Genomic DNA, 19583 nt, shown 5'->3' on the forward strand with positions numbered 1-19583 from the left:
AAGGAGGATAAGATAGGGAACACTCGGATATTTCCAGCAAGAGGGATCCTACGATGTCTATTGGTGTTCAAAACTTGGCATCAAATAGAACCCGAATCAATTTTGTATATTGGTCTTTTGAGATCCCTTGCCAAAGGGAATGATGTATGCTTATTGGCAATGAATTCGTCCTCTCAAGAGTGAATAAGTGAGAGGTTTGGGAACCATATACGGTGCCTTCTTCTGTGTGCTGAATTTTCTTTGTTTTTGTTTTTCTCTCTCTGGTGCCATTTTAGTCCTGTCAAGGTGACTTTCTCAAGTTTTTTTTTGTTTTTTTATGACGAGGAACCCCACCTCTAAAAGCTAGAGGACACACCAACGTGTGTGTGTGTGTGTGTGGTGCGCTATGCTTGTCTGATAGGAGCAGTTAGTGCAAGGCTTCTTGTGTTGGGACATTGCAAGTTCAAATCCCAATGGTATCATTGTATAACTGGTAGGAGTCTGCCTAACCCTAGCTTGTTTTTCAAAAAAACAAAAGAACTCCTGCAGTAGCGACTTTCACAAGTTTCACCTACCATTGAATTTTCAACTCTCAAAAAAAATCCAACAAACACGTCAGAAAAACATAATCCAAGGGCTAATTTTTATTAAACCTAGGTGGTATCTCATGGTAAACGGGGTCCTGTGCCAAGCTGAAGGCCCAGGATCGAATCCCTCTACCACATGGGGCGGCTGTTGTTTCTGGTAGGGGTCCACCTAACCTCCGCTTGTCTTTCAAAAAAAAAAATGTCTAGATCACATTAGGATGGTAAGATCTGAAAAATATTAAAAAAAATGGTCTTTTGCAAATCCATCTGTCTCATAAACCATTGGTAAAATGGTCCCTGACTTAGGTCATTTTGCAAATTAGTTCATGCCTTTTCTTTAACCTTTGCAAATCTGCTTTGGAGGATAACAGCTGTTGGCTTTCCTGACTAGGGATAGCAGTGGAACGGGGCGGGGGAAGGGGATAAGGTCTCCACCCCCGCCCCATCTCAAAATCCTGCCCTCCATCCTCGCACGGGTTTTAATTTTAACATCCTGACTCTCCATCCCGGGTTCAAATGAGGTGGGGTGGGGCCCTGTTTCCCCACAGTCGCTAAAGAAGGGTTGGAGATGGGGCAGGGAAAAACATAAGTTCATCTCCGCCTCCATCTCTGCACGGGTTTTGATTTTAACCTTCATCCCCCTTTCATGTCCTTCATCCCCGGTCCAAATGGGGTGAGGCGAGGCGGGGCCTCGTTTTTCCCTCGGTCCACTGCCCCTATTCCTGACATGACTTAAAGGGCAGAGAAATTGACAATTCTACCCTTATAAGAGGACTAATTTGCAAATGTGAATAAGGTAGGGATTAATTTGCAAAAAGTTAATACACTAACAACTATGAAAGGCATTTTGGTGTAAGTGTTTGACCATAGTCAAACTAACAGCGGTTGACAGAAGGACCAGTTTGTAACTACAATGATAAAGGCAAGGATTGATTTGCAAAATGATATAATGTAGGGACTATTTTACAAATCGGCTATAAGGCAGGGCCCAATTTGCAAAAAAACTCTGAATAAAATTAGAGTTTTTCACTGGAAGATTACTAAGATACGAGCACAGTGACAAAAGTTAAAAACTGCAAAATATCAGCAGCTAAATCTCACGAAAAAATAAAAAAATTCATAAATCTCACATTTTTGGCAAAATGTCAGCTATAAAAATAGTTTTTTTATAAAGAAATATAAGTAAATTTAAAAAAAAACATATATATTTTTTTTTATAAATAGCCAATATAAGCGTAAATATTGCATTTGAAATATGATATTTATGTTTCTGACAAAAAAATCATGAGAAACTCTAATATATATATATATATATATATATATATATATATATATATATATATATATATATATATATAGAGAGAGAGAGAGAGAGAGAGAGAGAGAGAGAGAGAGAGAGAGAGAGAGAGTACCACAAGTGAACAAGTGTTCTTCGGTTGTTTTTTTGTAAATCTAACGCTGGAGATGTGTTGGGCATGGTTGATTTGCTAGGAAACAACACAGATCATGCTTTTTTAAGTATTAAATATTTATGAAAATATTACATCGTCAATTTCTAAATCTTATAAGAACTTACCTGTGCATTGGAATCAGACAATCCAAAAGTCGATTTCTATAAAATCAAATATGTACAACACATCTATATAGTCAGATTAATGAAAAACACCGAAAAAACCTTCAAAAGCCCAGTAGGTTATATATGTGTGTGTGCACGCAAATTTATTGAGCTTACCTTTTAAGCATGGCAAAAGTTGTCGGTGTGAAAAATATGGTTAATTTGTCACATCTCAGCTACTTGGCAACAATGATTTCAAGACTAACTTAGCTTTCGAAGATGAACGCATGCTATTTGATAAAAGGCTGGATCATATATAAGCATCAAAGATGGAGCCTTGAAATAACGAGTAACCTATAAGATGAATGTTCATCGGGAGTTGTCACATGCCTACCCTGCATTTGGAAAGGAATTTTGCATACGACGAAATTCGTTTAGGTATTTTATGCTTTTTAGGTTCACGAACTTGGTTATGCTTCAAACGAATATGGTCATAAATAAGTCCGATTTGTATCGAGTATTTGACCCAATCTCAAATTTTGATATGGGGCATGAGAATGCCAACGCAAATATGATTCAGGTCTGGCCCAAATAATATTCGGGTTGGGTTTGAACCATGATTTTATTCAGAATCCGACTTGACCCAACCCTTTAAAACTTGCAAGTATCTTATGCATATTTTTAACCAAAAATGCATATTTAAGCACTGTTTAAATTGTACAGGTTGGGATTAATTAGCTCCCATTTTCTCTCGATGACCTAACCTCAACCGAAAACTGACTGCGTGTGTTAAGCAGTAAAACTTTTAGTGGTGAGAGAAAAGCCGTTAACTCTTCTCATTTTCAACGAGGATATATATATATTAGGCCTCATTTCTCATTGGCCCGGCTCTGCCCTATAGGTTTTAAGTGTTTTATAATAGATCTGAACATGATTGATTTAGTGAGAATCTGGATCATATTTTTTCGACGAAAAAACATGATTTTATGAGCCACGAAAAACTGGTACCTTCATAGCCATTGATTTTGGATTACTGGAAAAACCTGTATACAGGTAAGATTCTGGCGATCCAAAAGCTTGTTCCCATTAAACAAAACCTATAGATCACATCTACGATGTTAGACGTGAGAAAAAAATACTTAAAACTATGAATTTTGAAAGAGCATAATTAATGAGACCTAACGAAAAAAGGTGCCTAAGGAACACATTATATATATTGAAAGTTAAGCTGGGATTAAGCGGGACCCTACCAGTTTAACATTTTACAAAGTAAAATGAGAAGAATGCCAATCAGGTGGTTTATCATTCCAATGTACAACAACAACAACAACAACAACTACGCCTTCATCCCAAAACAATTGGGGGGCGGCGATATGAACCAAAAAAGAAAATTATTCTGGGTATTCCACATGAATCCTTCTCCTCCAATCATTTCTATCCAATGCCATATCCTCGGTGAGGTTCAAAACATTCATATCCTTTCCAATCATCTCCATCCAAGTCGTCTTAGGCCCACCCGACCTCTTTTAACTAATATATTTTTTCATTTCTCCATTCTTCTAACTGGAGCATCATTAGATCTTCGCCAAATATGTCCAAACCACCGTAAACGATTCTCTCTCATCTTATTTTCAATGGATGCAATGCCTACGTATCTCCTTGTTTCGAATCTTATCTTTTATTGTATTTCCACACATCCATCTAAGCATATGCATCTCAGCTACATTCATTTTTTGAATATGATGTCTCTGGCAGCCCAACATTCCATACCATATAGTAAATAGTCCCTTGCTATCACGACCCTCCATCGCATTGTTAAAAACGTGAGTGAGATCTTTCCTTGAGCTCTTAATATAAATATGATGATGATGATATCCAAGTTCATTCTGAATGACTAACCAGCCAATTCATTCACGGTTGGTATTGGGCAGTGAACACATGGATTTTCTATTGAGAATCTTGAATATTGAATGATGTTACACATTTACAAAAACAATATACGAAGGTTACATGAGAATTATTCCTTGATCGTAGGGATTCAAAAGGTAACAAAAATAACAAATGAAAACAACCACCGAATCCTTATTCTTGATTCAAAGAACTCGTTTGTGGTTGAGGTGACTTTCCATATCGAGGATCTTTATCTTCGTACCAGCTAACCTGATACGGTGTGAGTTGTTCATTTGGATCATTTTCAACACTCTCCCTCAAGATGGATCTATGTGGATTGATTATGTTCATCTTGCTAATTAATTGAATGAACTGATTACGTCGTACTGTTTTTGCGAATATGTCAACCTTTTGACTTTTACTATAAATGAAGTTGGTGCATATGATTCATTGTTGTAACTTTTTTCTTACAAAGTGACAATCTAGCTCTATATGCTTTGTTCGTTCATGAAAAATGAGATTAGTTGTTATGTGCAAAGCTGATTGATTATTACTAAATATTTATTCAGGTGTCTTTTGTGAAATTCTCAAATCATGAAGTAAATACCATAGCCATGTGATCTCGTAGGTGTCAGCTGCTAAGGCAATATGGTGCTTCACCGGAAGAACGTGAGACTGTAGTTTGTTTTTTGGATTTTCTAGAAATGAGAGGTTCTCTAAGAAAAGTGCAATATCCCATAGTGAATCTTCTAGTGAAAGGACAACTTGCCCAATCGAAATCCACGTAACAAAATAGATTCAATTTGTTCTTGGATTCAAGTAGGATTCCCTAACCTAGTGTGGATTTCAAGTATCTCACGAGTTTCCTGGCTGCCTCTCAGTGTAGTTGTCTTGGTTCTTGCATAAACTGACTCAAAATATAAACCACATATGCAATGTCTCATCACGTTATGGAGAGATATATGAGTCTTCCCACTAGTCTTCTATAAATTGTCGGATCCTTGATGACTTTACCACTATGGTTTAGTTTATGATTTTGTTCCATAGGTACCTCACTAGGCTTGGATCCTAGGAGACCGACATTTTTCAATTGTTCAAGAGTGTATTTCCTTCGGTTCAGAAAAATTCTTTTCTTTGATCAAGCCACCTCTATTCCAAAAAAGAACTTTAATTTTTAAAGATCCTTGATATGAAAGATTTATTAAAGACTTACTTTAACTTTTGCACCATGGCATCATCATTGACAATGATGATAACGTCATCGACATAGACAAGTACGAATGTTAGTTTGTCCCCTGATATAAGCAAAAAAGAAAATAATCAGCTAAATATTGTTGAAAATTTGCTTTCTTCAATGCATTTAAAAATTTAGCAAACCATTGCCTTGATGTTTGTTTTAATTTATATATGAATTTATTCAATGAACATACACGTGCCTTCCCCTCGCACATGAAACCGGGCGACAATCTCATGTAAATCTCTTCATCAAAATTGCCATAAAGGAAGGCGTTGTTGACATCTAATTGATGTAACTGCCAGCTAAATTTTGTTGCTATAGATAAAAGGCATCACATAGTAACAAGTTTGGCAACGAAAACAATCGTGTCATGATAATCAAGCCCTTCTTGTTGGGTATATCCTTTAGCCATAAAATGGGTCTTATATCATTCAATGGTTTTATCATATTTAAACTTGATTTTGAATACCCATTTGGACTCAATGGTTTTTTTTTCCAAAGGCAAATCCACAAGTGTCCCAAGTTTTATTTTGCTCTTGGATTTTAGCTGACACAATTTTCAGTTGCACTAGTGAAACATCATTAAAACAGTGTGCACCAGTAAAACCCATTTTTCTTGTAGATCTAAGCATGGATCCCACAAAGATCTAAAGCAAGTCCTAGATGTTGATAGCCCTACTCAGACCACGCAAGTCCCAACTCGTAATATAAGTAAGCCCATATCCTTGTTCCCTTCGGGCATGTTTGATGGCCTGTCCATGAAATTACGGAACAGAAGAACAAAACAAACATAACACTGGTTTTGTTCATTCCATAATAATTGTACCAAGTACAACATTTGTTTCGATCATACTCAAATGCTGTGTTCTAAAATCCAACATTTGTTTTACGTTGTGCGTGAACAACATGGGCAAACATGGATAATGTGAGTCTGCTTATCTTTCTCAAGCTTTACACCACCAATTTTCGTCGGTTTAGGATATTTAACAAAAACATGAAACACACAATTAGCCAGTGAACAATGCAAAAAATATCCTTTATACAAGATATTAATAAACTAATAACATAAACAAATTCACTTCATCACCGAAGAACAAAAAATCATAACGTGTAGCATCATCATAACTAAATCCAATCATATTCTAAAAATCAAAAACAAATAATAGGCAAAAAGTTAATAAAAAGCAAGAAACAATGGTATTAGGGTTCTAGGATTTCCCAATAAGAACCCCCAAAACAAGGAACCCCAACAACCAGGATATCTTGAGGATGCAAGAACTGACCTTTGCTCTCATCTTCTCCCTCTCTAAAATGTTTGATGGCGACCCTTCTACCCTCTTTTTCTTCTCCTCTGAACCACAGAGAACAAAGAGAAAAAAGGACCAAAGAACCCCTACAACCAGGGTTTTTGCAAGAGGAAAGAGAGGTCTAGGTTGAAGACGGAGGAAGGGGAGCAAGAGGAGTCGACAGTGTGAAGGAGGGCGGCGTGGTGGTCAGTGTTCGAGGAGGGGGCGAGGGAAGCGAGATCTTTGGCTTCATCGTGGTGGGTGGTGATGCTCTAGACGTACCACTCATCATCGAGCAAGAAGAGCCCCGAGCTCATCCTTTCTCTCGACATCCCTCGACTAGGAGACGACGTCATCTTTCTCGCCCTCTTCTTCTCTCCACACCACTATATTCACCCTCAATAACATCCCCCCCTTTTCTTGCTCCTACAGAGAGAGAGAGAGAGAAGGGCGCCCCGTCGAGGATTTTTTTTTTCAACTTGGTTTCCCTATCCCTGTTCATTTCGTAACAGGGGGTGGAACATTGTTTACCCTTTTTTTGGATGCAGCAGATGGTGTTCCGCATGTCTGTCGCGTCTCATGTTAAAAAATGTGTGAAAAGTGGTCATTTCATCCCACACGATGCACGGGACACACCATTAAACATGCCCTTAGTTTTCCCAATTATCACCAATATTGGGTAATGCAAGATATTGTTATGGACTTGCTAGAAAACTCATTGTAGTCTCACATAGGTTAATATCAAGAACACCCATCTTATTTGTTCAATCGTGTCTACATATTCTATTATAAAAGCTAGCACATAGCTCATCTCATCTCATTCATGGTGTAGGCAAATTGGTAAAGGATCTCCTTTATTTTTAAAATAAAAAAAGGGTTTTCACTGAAAAACGTTTTTTGACTTGGGTCCGAAAAAACATATCTGAATTTAAGGGAGTGTGGGGGTCGTTCTTCAAGGTAATGTGCATTTCCTCCTCCGTTGAGCGGGTATCAGCCTAAGCAGAAACTTTTGATCTTTATTTTTTTAGTGGTAGCATTGTGAAAGCTCGTACCTCGTACTCAATCCTATAAAAATAGTGAGTTCGGTGGTGAGAACCATTAAAACTCAAAGAACACATAAAATAAGCAATATTTGAATGCTAGAACTATCACAAACTTAAAAAAACACATGGAATAAATAAAAATATAAACAAAACAAAAAACCAAATCTCACCTCGAGCTTAAGTAGCCCTTTCTACATTGGTGACAAGCGCAGAAGAGCACATGCGACACTTCAGCTAAGTGCAAGCTCCAAAAAAGAGTGAGACTAGGGATTCTAGGTCATAAACTAGACTCAATGGATGCTTAGACTAGGGTACTTGGCTAAGCCAAGTGGGCTAGGTTAGTTGGTTAGGGTAGATTGGGGTCTGTCAGGATTGTGACAGAGTGACAATGATAGGAGAGACAAAGACCAGATTTAGAATAGGGGAAAGAGAACACCCTTATTTATAGTTTTTTAGGGGGATCCAAATATATTTTTTGTATATCCAAGATTCATCTAGATGGATGACTCGTAAAAGGATATTTTTGAATTAAAGGCTAGGATTTAGCCAATGTTTATTGCCTTAGAGGGTATGTTTTCCAAAGGAAAGGGGTTTTAAGAATGAGTGGCCTTCCATTTCTGAGTTTAAAAGGTTAAGAAGGCAAATCTCATCCCCAAAGTATGCAAAAAAGGTGGTTAACGATAAGTTAGTGTCGGCAAAATATTGATGACAAGTTACTTTGACGATAACTTGCTCTAACGACACTTTATCTCTTACAACAACTTGGGTTATCATTAAAGAAAGTCATTGAAAACCTTTGACAAAAACTCTTGACCTCTGACGACAATTCTTATATAAAAAGGCTCTATCGACAACTTGACTTATCGTCAGAGGTTTCAGACAAAAGTACTAACAACAAGTCATCATTTTGGAATTGTCATCAGCAAAATCTGGTAAAACAGGCTCGACATGCTAACTTGTTTCGGCCATAACTTTCTATTTGAATGTTGGTTTGAAGTTTTAATACGTTAAAAAACTAACATCCAAAACTTTAATTCATATTTTGAGTAAAAACTAAATTTGATTGTTTTGGTAGTAAAAAATGCGCTCAAATTGAGCCTACTTAAAAAATAAGCTTTTTACTAAACAATTCATTTTTTTTGTTATTATTTTTTATTCTGATGTTGTATTGACCTCATTTTTGTTTTGTTTAAAAGTTGAAAACGTCTAGTTTAATTGATCTTTTGAAAAAAAATCTTGAGGATACTATTTTGGAGGCCAAGAATAAATAAGTTAAAATCAACAGAACCTTATAACGAGCTGATCACATTGGATTTTGGTATGAAACTCTGACATGAAATGACTATGTCAAAATTTTTGTGTCTACAACCCGTTCATGTAATCCTTATAACCTGGTTTAGTTTTTCTTATAGTGTATCCATCAAACTTAGGTCTAAACCTGGTACCAGCACCTCAAACGCACATCCAAGTTCAGACCCATATAGGTCCAAACAAAATCCAACTGTTGACACCCTTAAGCACAAACACATAATAAAAAGGAAAATATAGTTACTAATAATTTGTTTGAAAAAGGTTCAACAAAACCCTTAATATTCTAACTAAAATCAACCACTTATCATTCACGGAGTTATGCATAATTCTAATTGGAAATGCAAACACAAAAAACCCTAAAAGCCTAATTAAGCATTCATGTTATTAAATAAAAAATATATATATCAAAATATTAAGCCCTAACAAAGATCATATATTATGCTAATTGAAGAAGAAAAAACAAAACAAAACTCCTAAAATGGATTTAAACCACCAAAAATCCAACCTCTAACTATTGGGTAAAGCTCAACTCAAATTGGTTCACATGACCACCTAAATTGCTTAAATGACTGCCTTACAAGCCAAACCGAGCTTAACACCTATTGTTTATATTTGGATTGTCAAGCCTATTTATGACTTTGAACAAGCTCTTTATAAACCAAAACCCAAGCAACTCTGGTAAATGAGCCAAATGAAGGGAACATAAAGTGTTCAAACTTGACACGTTTTCTGTGTCGAGCCTACCCGAGCTTGAGCTCATGAAAAGTCTGAGCTAGCTGAATGAGACGTACACGAGCAAGCTCATTTATGAAAAATATATATTTTTAAAAGAAAAACAATAAAATTTAGACCCTAAACCTACTAAGCCAAGCTCAGAATAGTTCATTTACAAAATAAAACTTATAAGCAATAGGATTGGAACTCTAAACTTATTGTTTGATTGCCAAATACTTCAACCATCTTCATTCTATAATATAAAATATGTGTAAAATATGTTTATTATTATTAAATGAGTCTATATGAGAGGAGCCGAGATGAACATTGGTTGTTCATGCTCGACCTCATTGAGCGTATTTCACAGTTTGAACAAACACTTTACGAGCCAAACATGAGCCTGACAACGAGCAGCTCATCTCTTTTCCCAACCCTACTTGTTTCTTGCTTGTGTGATTTAGACGCTATATTTTACCTAGTTTGGCCTTGACGTTATATTCTCATATGCTTCCCACATGATAGTTTGCAAATACAAGAGGTGCAAGAGGTAGCTAGTTTAATGATAATTTAAATATTTTTGTTTGCAAAATCTTTCCACTTTATTAAATAAAAATTTGAAGTAAATGAAAATAATATTTCTTGAAAAAGAATCTTTATAAAAGATAAGTGATAATATCTCAAAGCTATATATTTAATTAGTCTATTGTGACATTTTTCCTTTCAGCATTAATAGACCTCTAAAAATATTTACATGAAAAATAACATGATATTTGGTGGTAGGGATTAGGGTGGTTTTGAGGGACAAGGTCACCACCCCTGCCCCGTCTCAAAATCCTGTCCTCCATATCCCCACACTGATTTTGATTTTAACCTACATCCCCTCCTCCATCCCAGTTTCATGTCCTCCATCCCCGATTCAAACGGAGTGAGGCGAAGCATGGCCCTATTTTCCCTCGGTCCATTGCCATCCCTAAAGAAGGATTGGGGACAGGACCTGGCGGGGCGGGGGAAAGCATAAGTCCATCCCCACCTCCATCCCCGCATGGGTTTCAATTTTAACCTCTATCCTTGCCTTCATTCCCGTTTCATGTCCTCCATCCGCGGTCCAAACCGGGCGAGGCGTGGGGAGGCCCCTTTCTCCTGTCCACTGCCATCCCTATTTGGTGATTGTACTTTAGCTTGCACACATAGAAGTCGTAGAATAAATTCAAAGATTTGAGACATCTGAAGTGGTGATTAGGGATGGCAGTGGGGCGGGGCGGGGGACAAGGTCTCCACCCCCGCCCCACCTCAAGATTTTATCCTCCACCCCCGCCTCCATCCCCGGCGGGGAATGGATTTTATCCTCCATCCCCGCCTTCATCCCCGTTTCATGTCCTCCATCCCCGGTTCAAACGGGGATGAGGCGGGGATATTGCGGGGAAAAGTGGTCGGGCGGGGATGAGGCGGGGATCGTGGCGGGGACGGGGCGGGGCGGGGAAAAGTGCACGTCCATCCCCGCCTCCACCCCCGGACGGGGATGGATTTTAACCTTCGTCCCCGCCTCCATCCCCGTTTGATACCCTTCATCCCCGGTCCAAACAGGGCGAGGCGGGGCGGGGCCCGCTTTCCCCGTTCCACTGCCATCCCTAGTGGTGATGTTTTTTTTTTTCTGAAAGTTACGGTCCTTGCTGGATTTAATCATTTTAAACTTTTAGGCAGGGTTTTTCTACTTTTCTCCAAATTATGATTCTAAGCTATTATAAAGGAAACCTTTGTTTTACAGTCAGCTATTCTTGGCTTGGACACTTATTGCTGCTTAAGCCAGCAAACAGGAGTTGGGAAATATACCATTCCCTCTCCATTGGAAAATATTATGAGGAAATATTTGGTTTGCTTTTTCCTTAAAAGTGCCACTTTGTTGTAAAGATGAGGAAACAAATGATCAGTTGCAGGAGCTGTCAGTGCACGTCTCTTGTGGTGAGACGTTGCAGTTTCAAATCTCACTGGTATGTTTAATAATAACTGGTGGGGTCTGCCTAACCCCAGCTTGCCTTTCAAATTTTTATTTTTTTTAATAATAATACATTTTTTTCTCACTCCAAGAAAAGAAAATCACTTGTTTTTCAAGTGTCGCTCTCTAAGGCATAGTTTTGGGCACTTCCGGCATGGGGAGGGAGGCACACTTTTGGGCCAGGGTGGGCACGGGCCACCCTGGCCTAAACCTCCATGTCGGGGTTTTTCAGGTCAGGGTGGGCACATGCCTACCTAGCCCCAACCTGCACCCAGCCACGGAGATAACTTTATCTTGAGAAAAGAGAAGAAAAACCTCCTGTCAATGCAGAAATTAGGGTTTTCTTCTTCTCTGTTTGATAGTAGGGCCTTACACAAAAACCCGAAGTTTCTACCTTAAAGATCATCAGATTGGAGGGTCCGTCGGGATAGGGGGGAACTATTCGGCTAAACGAAGCAAAACCACCACACAGTGTAAATGTAGCTACACCTAAATCTTCTGAACCTAAGGTATCCGTCACAGGGGAGCACTGTCGCCGAGCCATTCCTCTCATTCACTAAAACCGACTGGCGATTTCCTGAGAATTTTCCTATCTATTCTCAAACTTTGGGTACCATCAAACGCCAGCTTAAAGAAAGAAAAATACTCCCGTAATTTTGAACAAATCACCCGTACGAGTTTGAGGTATACATCAGAATAGCTGCCAACTTATTCTGTGTGGACACAATGTATGTTTTCAAACTAAGAAAAAGTTGCCAAGAGTACTGTATTCCCCTTATTTGAGAGGGGTTATTCATACCAACTGGTCAAGGGCTTCTGGCTGCTGATCATTGCATAGCAAAGCAGTATATCTGTGGTTGTCCAAGGAGGGTCACACCCTCGTTTAGCTAATTTTATTCTCCACCACAAAAGAGATAATGGTGGCCCAATCTTGTTTGGGAATCATGCACCACTTCGAGTTAATTTATGTACTGTCTGTAATCAATGACGATAATCATGAGAGGATAACACGCTTTCTTAGGTGTCAACTTTTCTTTCTAACTGACCAGGGGTGTCAAGGGATCGGGTTTGGTTTGAACCCAGGTGAAACCAGACTTGGATCAGATTTTAGAGTATGATATCGTGTCCGGACTCAAGTATAATAGTGTCTATTATAAAAGAAATCATACTTGGACCCGATAAAAACTACATGAACCAGACTCGGACAATACCCAGTAAAATAATAATTTTTATCATTTTTACATTGAAAAATTATTAGTTTTAATCGAAACTCAGGTCGGGCCTGTGTCTGGTATAAAATTTCACAAACTATACCTTAGTCCATTATTAATCGGTCTGAACCTAGGTCCGGACTCGGGTCTTATTATTTGTCACTATAGCCAGACTCTATAGGGTTTGGTTCGGGTCAAGTCTGGTTAACCCAACCCATTGACCTACTAAGAATAAATTAAATAGGTCAAGGGTAACTTACTAAATTACACTCTCAAAATTGGTTTTTTTAAGGTACTTGGTAATTTGTTGGAGTTGAGTCATTTGTCTCTCAAACATATTTTAAAAAATAATGACTTATATTTAAACATTTAAAAGCAAAATATTGTTTTTGATCTTAAAATATAATTATATTTATGAAAAAGGGCATTTTTTATGCAGCTGCACGGCCGCTGTCACTGACAAACACCCATCTCAACATTGTCGAGATGGAGAGCACACTCATCTCAAGAAATGCCAAGATGTGTGTTTCAGTGGGTGGTGCATGATGCAGCATCACATATTCTGTGAACACTTTAGGAAAATACTATCGTTTTTAAGGTGTTTTCATCATTTCAATCTTTTGAATGTAATTAACATTAATATTGACTAATTTAATCTTAGTTAAACTCATATATATATATATATATATATATATATATATATATAGAGAGAGAGAGAGAGAGAGAGAGAGAGAGAGCATGCACACCACTGCACCAATGATAGCCAAGATTTTCCAACAATCTGATCGAAGGCATAGTTTATTTGCTAGGAACCAGCCCTTAATTCAAGTGTTTCAATGAAATAATACAATCTTATGATATTTGAAATTAGAAAATTTGTAAGTTGTTACATTTTTTTCCTTTTAATTTTTTTTCTTAATTAACAAAATCAGACGGTGCAAAAACCTAACATATCTATATATTTAAGATTTTAAGAAAAAAATGTAAAAGGGGTGAAAATCGGATGTGCACAAATAAATGTATGCATGCATACCTTGAGGCTAAAAATCATTGTTATTTATTAAACATAAATTATTAAAATGCACTTAATAATGTTTTATAAAGTGTATCCGTTTGTTTGCTTCTCAAACAAAAGATTCACCTTAGCTTAAAAAGAAACTATATACATATTTAAAAACGTCATTGATAAATAAGTTTTGGTCATTTCAATCAACTGTTGTTAGTATCAATTTAAAAGATTTAACACACACATATATATAAATATAACCACACCTGCGCACGTCCCAAATATTCTTTTTCAAATTTGACTTTGCAGATGTTATTATGGATATCAATATGTAATTATAGATCACTGAATTGTGAGGCGTCAAATTTTCACCATACAAATCTTGTGGTGTGCTAAATATGATAATAAAACCTCTTATTATATAGTAGCAAATAAATCATGTTAAACACATCTTCATGGTTACAGTGTAATGCGTGAAAACAAAGGTATGTAATACCGTACGGTATCATGGTTCAAAACCACCATGTGTGTGCCAGAGAGAGAGAGAGAGAGAGAGAGAGAGAGAGAGAGAGCTCAATGGGCTAGGTCTGTATTAGGTACCTGATTAGACTTGAACCTAAATACCTGGCTATGGGCATAAAAATGCTGACCTGAAATACGCAGGTTGGGTTTAGATTATATATTTTTTATTGGATATTCGACTCAACCCAGATTGACTCAACACACACATATATATATATATATTGGATATTTTATCGATTCTTAGTAAATTGACCATGTCAAACATATCTATGTGGTCGGAATGATGAAAAAAGTTTCAGAAAAGCTGAAGACCTATTATATATATAGAGAGAGATATATATTGTTATACCCTTCAAATTTTCTGATGTGAAAGACTCAAAAAAAGGACCAAAAGGTAGGTTCGGATTTACAACGGACGAATACTGCAATTTGAATCTGACAGACTCAAGAGGATCGAACTTATGATTTATGGATCATGGGACTTGTGGGTCACGTGTCGGGGGTATTTAACCTTTATTGAGAGAGTGGGGAAGAGGTCTAAGGTTTCTTGTAGTTGCAACTACGGCGAAACAGTAAGAAACAAAGTCAAACAGTCAATTAGATAGGTGTGGTTTGGGCTTGAAAAGCGGTTTGGCTAGGGTTTTCGGTCCAAAATTGAAAGGACCTGGTATAAGGGTTTTAAGGTGACTTAAAGACATGTGTAAGGGTCTAATATACATTCTATGGCTTAGGAATATCAAGTTAGATCATGAAAGAGATTGGTGAGATTGAACGGGTCAAACTATGTGTTATTTTAAATTAGGAGGCTGCAGTTTCAAGTCTTGCAGCTCTAGAAAGCTGATAGGGACTTAACTAAGGCTGAGATCAGTACCTAAGGTATAGTTAAAGGTTTGTAGCACGTCTAAAAAGTGTCTTACACATAAAAAAAAACAAATACACGATCTGCAACAAAATAGTTCAGATTAGGGTGTCAAAACGACGAAAATACATTGTCTGGTGCAAGAAGAACTCAAGCTTTTCGAGGGAGATGTCGACCAGCCTAGGGAGGCTCTGGACTTCACGTGTATTAGAGGAAGATCAGAGGGAGAAGAGGGAGAAGAGAGAGAGAGAGAGAGAGAGAGAGAGAGAGAGAGAGAGAGAGAGAGAGAGAGAGAGAGTGAGATGACGCCTAGAAAGATGGAGAGACTTGAGAATCAATAATCTCCATTCATTATTCATAAAGGGATTTTCAGACCTCTTTATATAAAAGAGACATATGGGGTAGAGTCTATATTTATTTAATAAAATTAAATTAACTCATAAACCTAAAATATTCTTTATTTGCTCAAAATTATATCCGACTAGTTAACTAAAAGTAAACTAGAATAGAAGACTAGAGTGGCATCCTGAATTGGACTCTTCACAAGCCTAAAGTTTTAAAATCATAAAACAATTAAGAAAACATTTCTTAACTGGACTCTACACCCTTATGAGACATTTTTAGAGAAAGGGAGACATCCCGCACTCCTTTCAAGTTGGCACCTCCCCTGTGGGTCCCCCTAGCTAAATCTCCTTGTTTCTGATATGGGCATGTGTCTGTATGTCTTCTACCTTGGTATGAACATGTGTCAATTGATTTTTCTTCTAGAAGAAGTGTTATGTTAGCAGCCATTTCACCTTCATGGGACTCACTTTGACTTGTGATGCCCCTTGTCTTGCTAATGTGGCATATGGATCTTGGATCATTGGTTGGATCTAAAACTTCTTTTGGGTGTGGATCTCTAGTTGATCTTGAATCAAGAATGACTATTGGATTGTAATTCATACATACATGTCTCACTTGTTTAAATAGACCAAATACTAACATCCAAACTCAAAGACCTGCTACATCTAAAATCAAAGCATCAAGTCCAATTATAATCAAAAGAATATCATGACAAACTAGGCATAATCCTAGACCATAACAGACCACCACTCTCTGCACCACTTTGCCCCCAAAGTAGAGGATATCAAGGCCCAATTGATTTGTCACTCCACCAGGATCAAACATGAGGTTTTGATCAACCCCATGCATTGTGGCAACTTCACGATTTCTCTTTTGTTGTTTCATAACTATTGCATCTTCAATTCGCTAGGAAAGCACATTCATAGCTTTATTCACCATGTTCTTCTTGTATTGGATTTCAAAGTCTTATTCTATGAACTTCGTGACCCACCCTTGTTCGCTGACAATGTTGGTCCTCTGCTCCAATAATTACTTGAGTTTCAGGTGGATGAACTGCATGATTTTTGGCTTGGGTGACACTCGCATCACATTAATCTTGTTCGGATCAACTCAAACTCCTTGGCCAAAAAATGTACCCCATCTAGGTGGCAGTCCATGTGACCCATCAAATATATGAGAAAATTCAACCAACGACTTAGCCAAATTGGTAGAGATGTCTAAGAGAATCGTGGCAGTTTTCGGCTTCACTGCTTGGGCTTTAAGCAAGTGGGCACATTGGGTGCCATGCAACGACTTCAAAACTCCTCTTGGCTGCATATTCTCTATTGTAGTGGATCTTATGGCAGCAAGAACAACATCCCCTTCGTCCTTTCAGAATGACATTTCCATCACAGAAAACTCTCACGCTACTTCTCCCAATGTTCATAGCGAAGATACATTAAGGATTATGTCCACACCATGGATAGGAAGCCGAGCAAACCTCTACACAGTAGAGGTGTGACCTATTTTCAACCATCAGATCAAAAATGGGATAATCTTTGTATTTGCACTCGATTTTTTAAACTACATTGTGAATGAGGTTGTGTGTGCTCCCCATGTAAATAAGAACTTTCACCTCTTTTGTGCATAGAAAGTCATGAATCCATATAGAGTTGGGTGTAGGGACGCCCGAGAGTGCATCATAGGAGTTGTTGTGTCAAGGATTCTCCTTGTTTGCTTCCTCGTCTAGTGGTTCATCATCTTGGGAATCAATCTCTACCACTTGCAAGATGTGGTAGCGCTTGCACATATGACCCTTTAACCACTTTTCGTTTCAGTTGAAGCAAAGACCTTTCTTTATATATTGTGCACACATGATCAACTCCACATTAGGGGCTGATATAACCCCCTTGGGCACGTCCGACATAGACGACCTATCCGAAGAGTATTCGTGAGAATTAGTTGGCCGATTCTGCCTCTGTAATGCTTGGAGTCACCTTTGCTTTTCATTGTGAAACTTGGCTACCCTATAGGCATCCTCCAGACTCTTCACGACACAACTAGGATTTATATATGAAGGTTGTCATGTAGCCCACTAACGTATGACACAAGCAAGATATCTTTGTTAACTTGGAGCAAAAGCGTGTGCAAATTCTCAAACTCCACTTGGTACTCATCTAAGCTGCCTTGTTGCTTGAGATTTTTGAACTCTACATGGTGATTGATCAACACTGTGAGCCCAAACCTCTCTATAATGTGTTCAACAAAATCATCTAAAGAGGATTTTTCATGTACCACCCTCAAGGAAGGTGATCACTTCAGCAACATCTGCCTCTTGTGACATGTTATGCAAGTAAAAAAGTGTTTGATTTTGAATATACACTCAAGCACATTTTCATCAAAAAATAGAGACATCAAAATAAAGTTTCTTACACATACCTCATGTGTGCTCTAATGGTAGCTCTACGAGAATCGAGTAGTTCGGGTCCTTCATACGTCCACCAGCAAAAACGAAACCCTGGTTGTCTGGCTGCCTCGGTGTGTTGAGCGATATGGCCTCAATATGACCCACAAGGTCTGCAATAGCCCACTCACTGTGCTCCAAGTTGTTGTCTTGCTTTATACTCGCTTGACATTGTCGAAAAAATTTGACTTGCGTTTGTTCAGCAATCGCCTAGGCTTGTTTGATATGCTTGTGAACCTCTTTAGTCTTGTTAATGTTGAAGGGTGGTAGTTGTTTCATTTGATCAACTTTGCTTTGATATCAATTTGTTACACCCTCATGATTTTATAATGTAGAAAGCTTGCAAGAAGGATCAAAAGATAGATCCAAATTTATAATGGACGAATAATATAAATTAAGCTTGATGAACTCAAGAGGATCAAACATTTGATTTCTAGGTTGTGGGACCTATGAGTCACATGCCGGGGGTGCTGAACCATGATTGACACAGTGGTTTGACAAGGATTTTCAATCCAAAACTGAAAAGATCTGGTCTAGGGGTTCTATGATAACCTAGAAATGTGTGTAAGGGTCTGATATACATTCTAGGGCTCAAGGATATTAAGATGGGCTGTGAAAAAAGCTAACTATGCATTTTCTCAAATTGACGGGGTGCGATTTCAGTTTTTTGGCTCTAGAAGGCAGGTAGAGACTTAACTAAGGTTGATATCAATACCTAGTGTTTGATTAAAGGTCTGTAGCATGTTTGTGAAGTTTCTCACATGCTCAGTTGAATAGGTACACAATATGCAACAAGATAGCTCTGGCTGAGATGTTAAAACTGCAAAACCGCATTGTTTGGGTGCAAGAAGAGCTTGAGCTCTTTGGGGGTGATGTCAACCAGCCTAGGGAAGCCCTAACCTTCACGTGTATAGGAGGAAGATTGGAAGAGTGAGATAGAGGGAAAAGGTGAAAGAGAAAAAAAAAAAGAGAGAAGAGAGGACGTCTAGAGAAAAGGAGAGCCTTGAGAATCAATAATTTTCATTCATTATTCATAAGAGGGTCCACGTACCTCTTTATATATATGAGATGTTTGTGGCAGAATCCACATTTATTCAATAAAATTAAACTAACCAAAAAACTCAAAATAGAGTATCATCCTGAATTGGATTCTTCAGAAGCCTAAAGTCTTAAAATAATTAAGAAAATATTTCTTGGTTGGACTCTACACCATTGTAGGGTGCTTTTGGAGAGTGAGACGTCCTCCACTCATATTCTTTCAAGTTGGTGCCTCATGTGGGCCCTGCTAGCAAACTCTCCTTTGATGTGGATATGTGTCTAACTCTCCTCGATTGATTTTTCTACCAAAAAAGGAGTCATGTTAGCATCCATGAGCCCCACTTTGACTTGGGATTTTCATTAGCTTGCTGAGTTGACATCTAGATCTTGGATCATTGGCTAGATTTGGATATCTTCTTAGGTGTGGATCTCTAGCTGAACTTGAATAAAGAACGACTACTACATTGTGATCCATGTAGACCCGACCTACCTTTTTAAATGAAACAAATACTAACATCCAAACACTAAGACCTACTACACTCATTCCATTGTAGCAAAAAATCG

Source organism: Nuphar pumila, chromosome 13 (assembly GCF_984573655.1).
Source record: "Nuphar pumila chromosome 13, dmNupPumi1.hap1.1, whole genome shotgun sequence".
In the NCBI taxonomy this organism is placed as follows: Eukaryota; Viridiplantae; Streptophyta; class Magnoliopsida; order Nymphaeales; family Nymphaeaceae; genus Nuphar; species Nuphar pumila.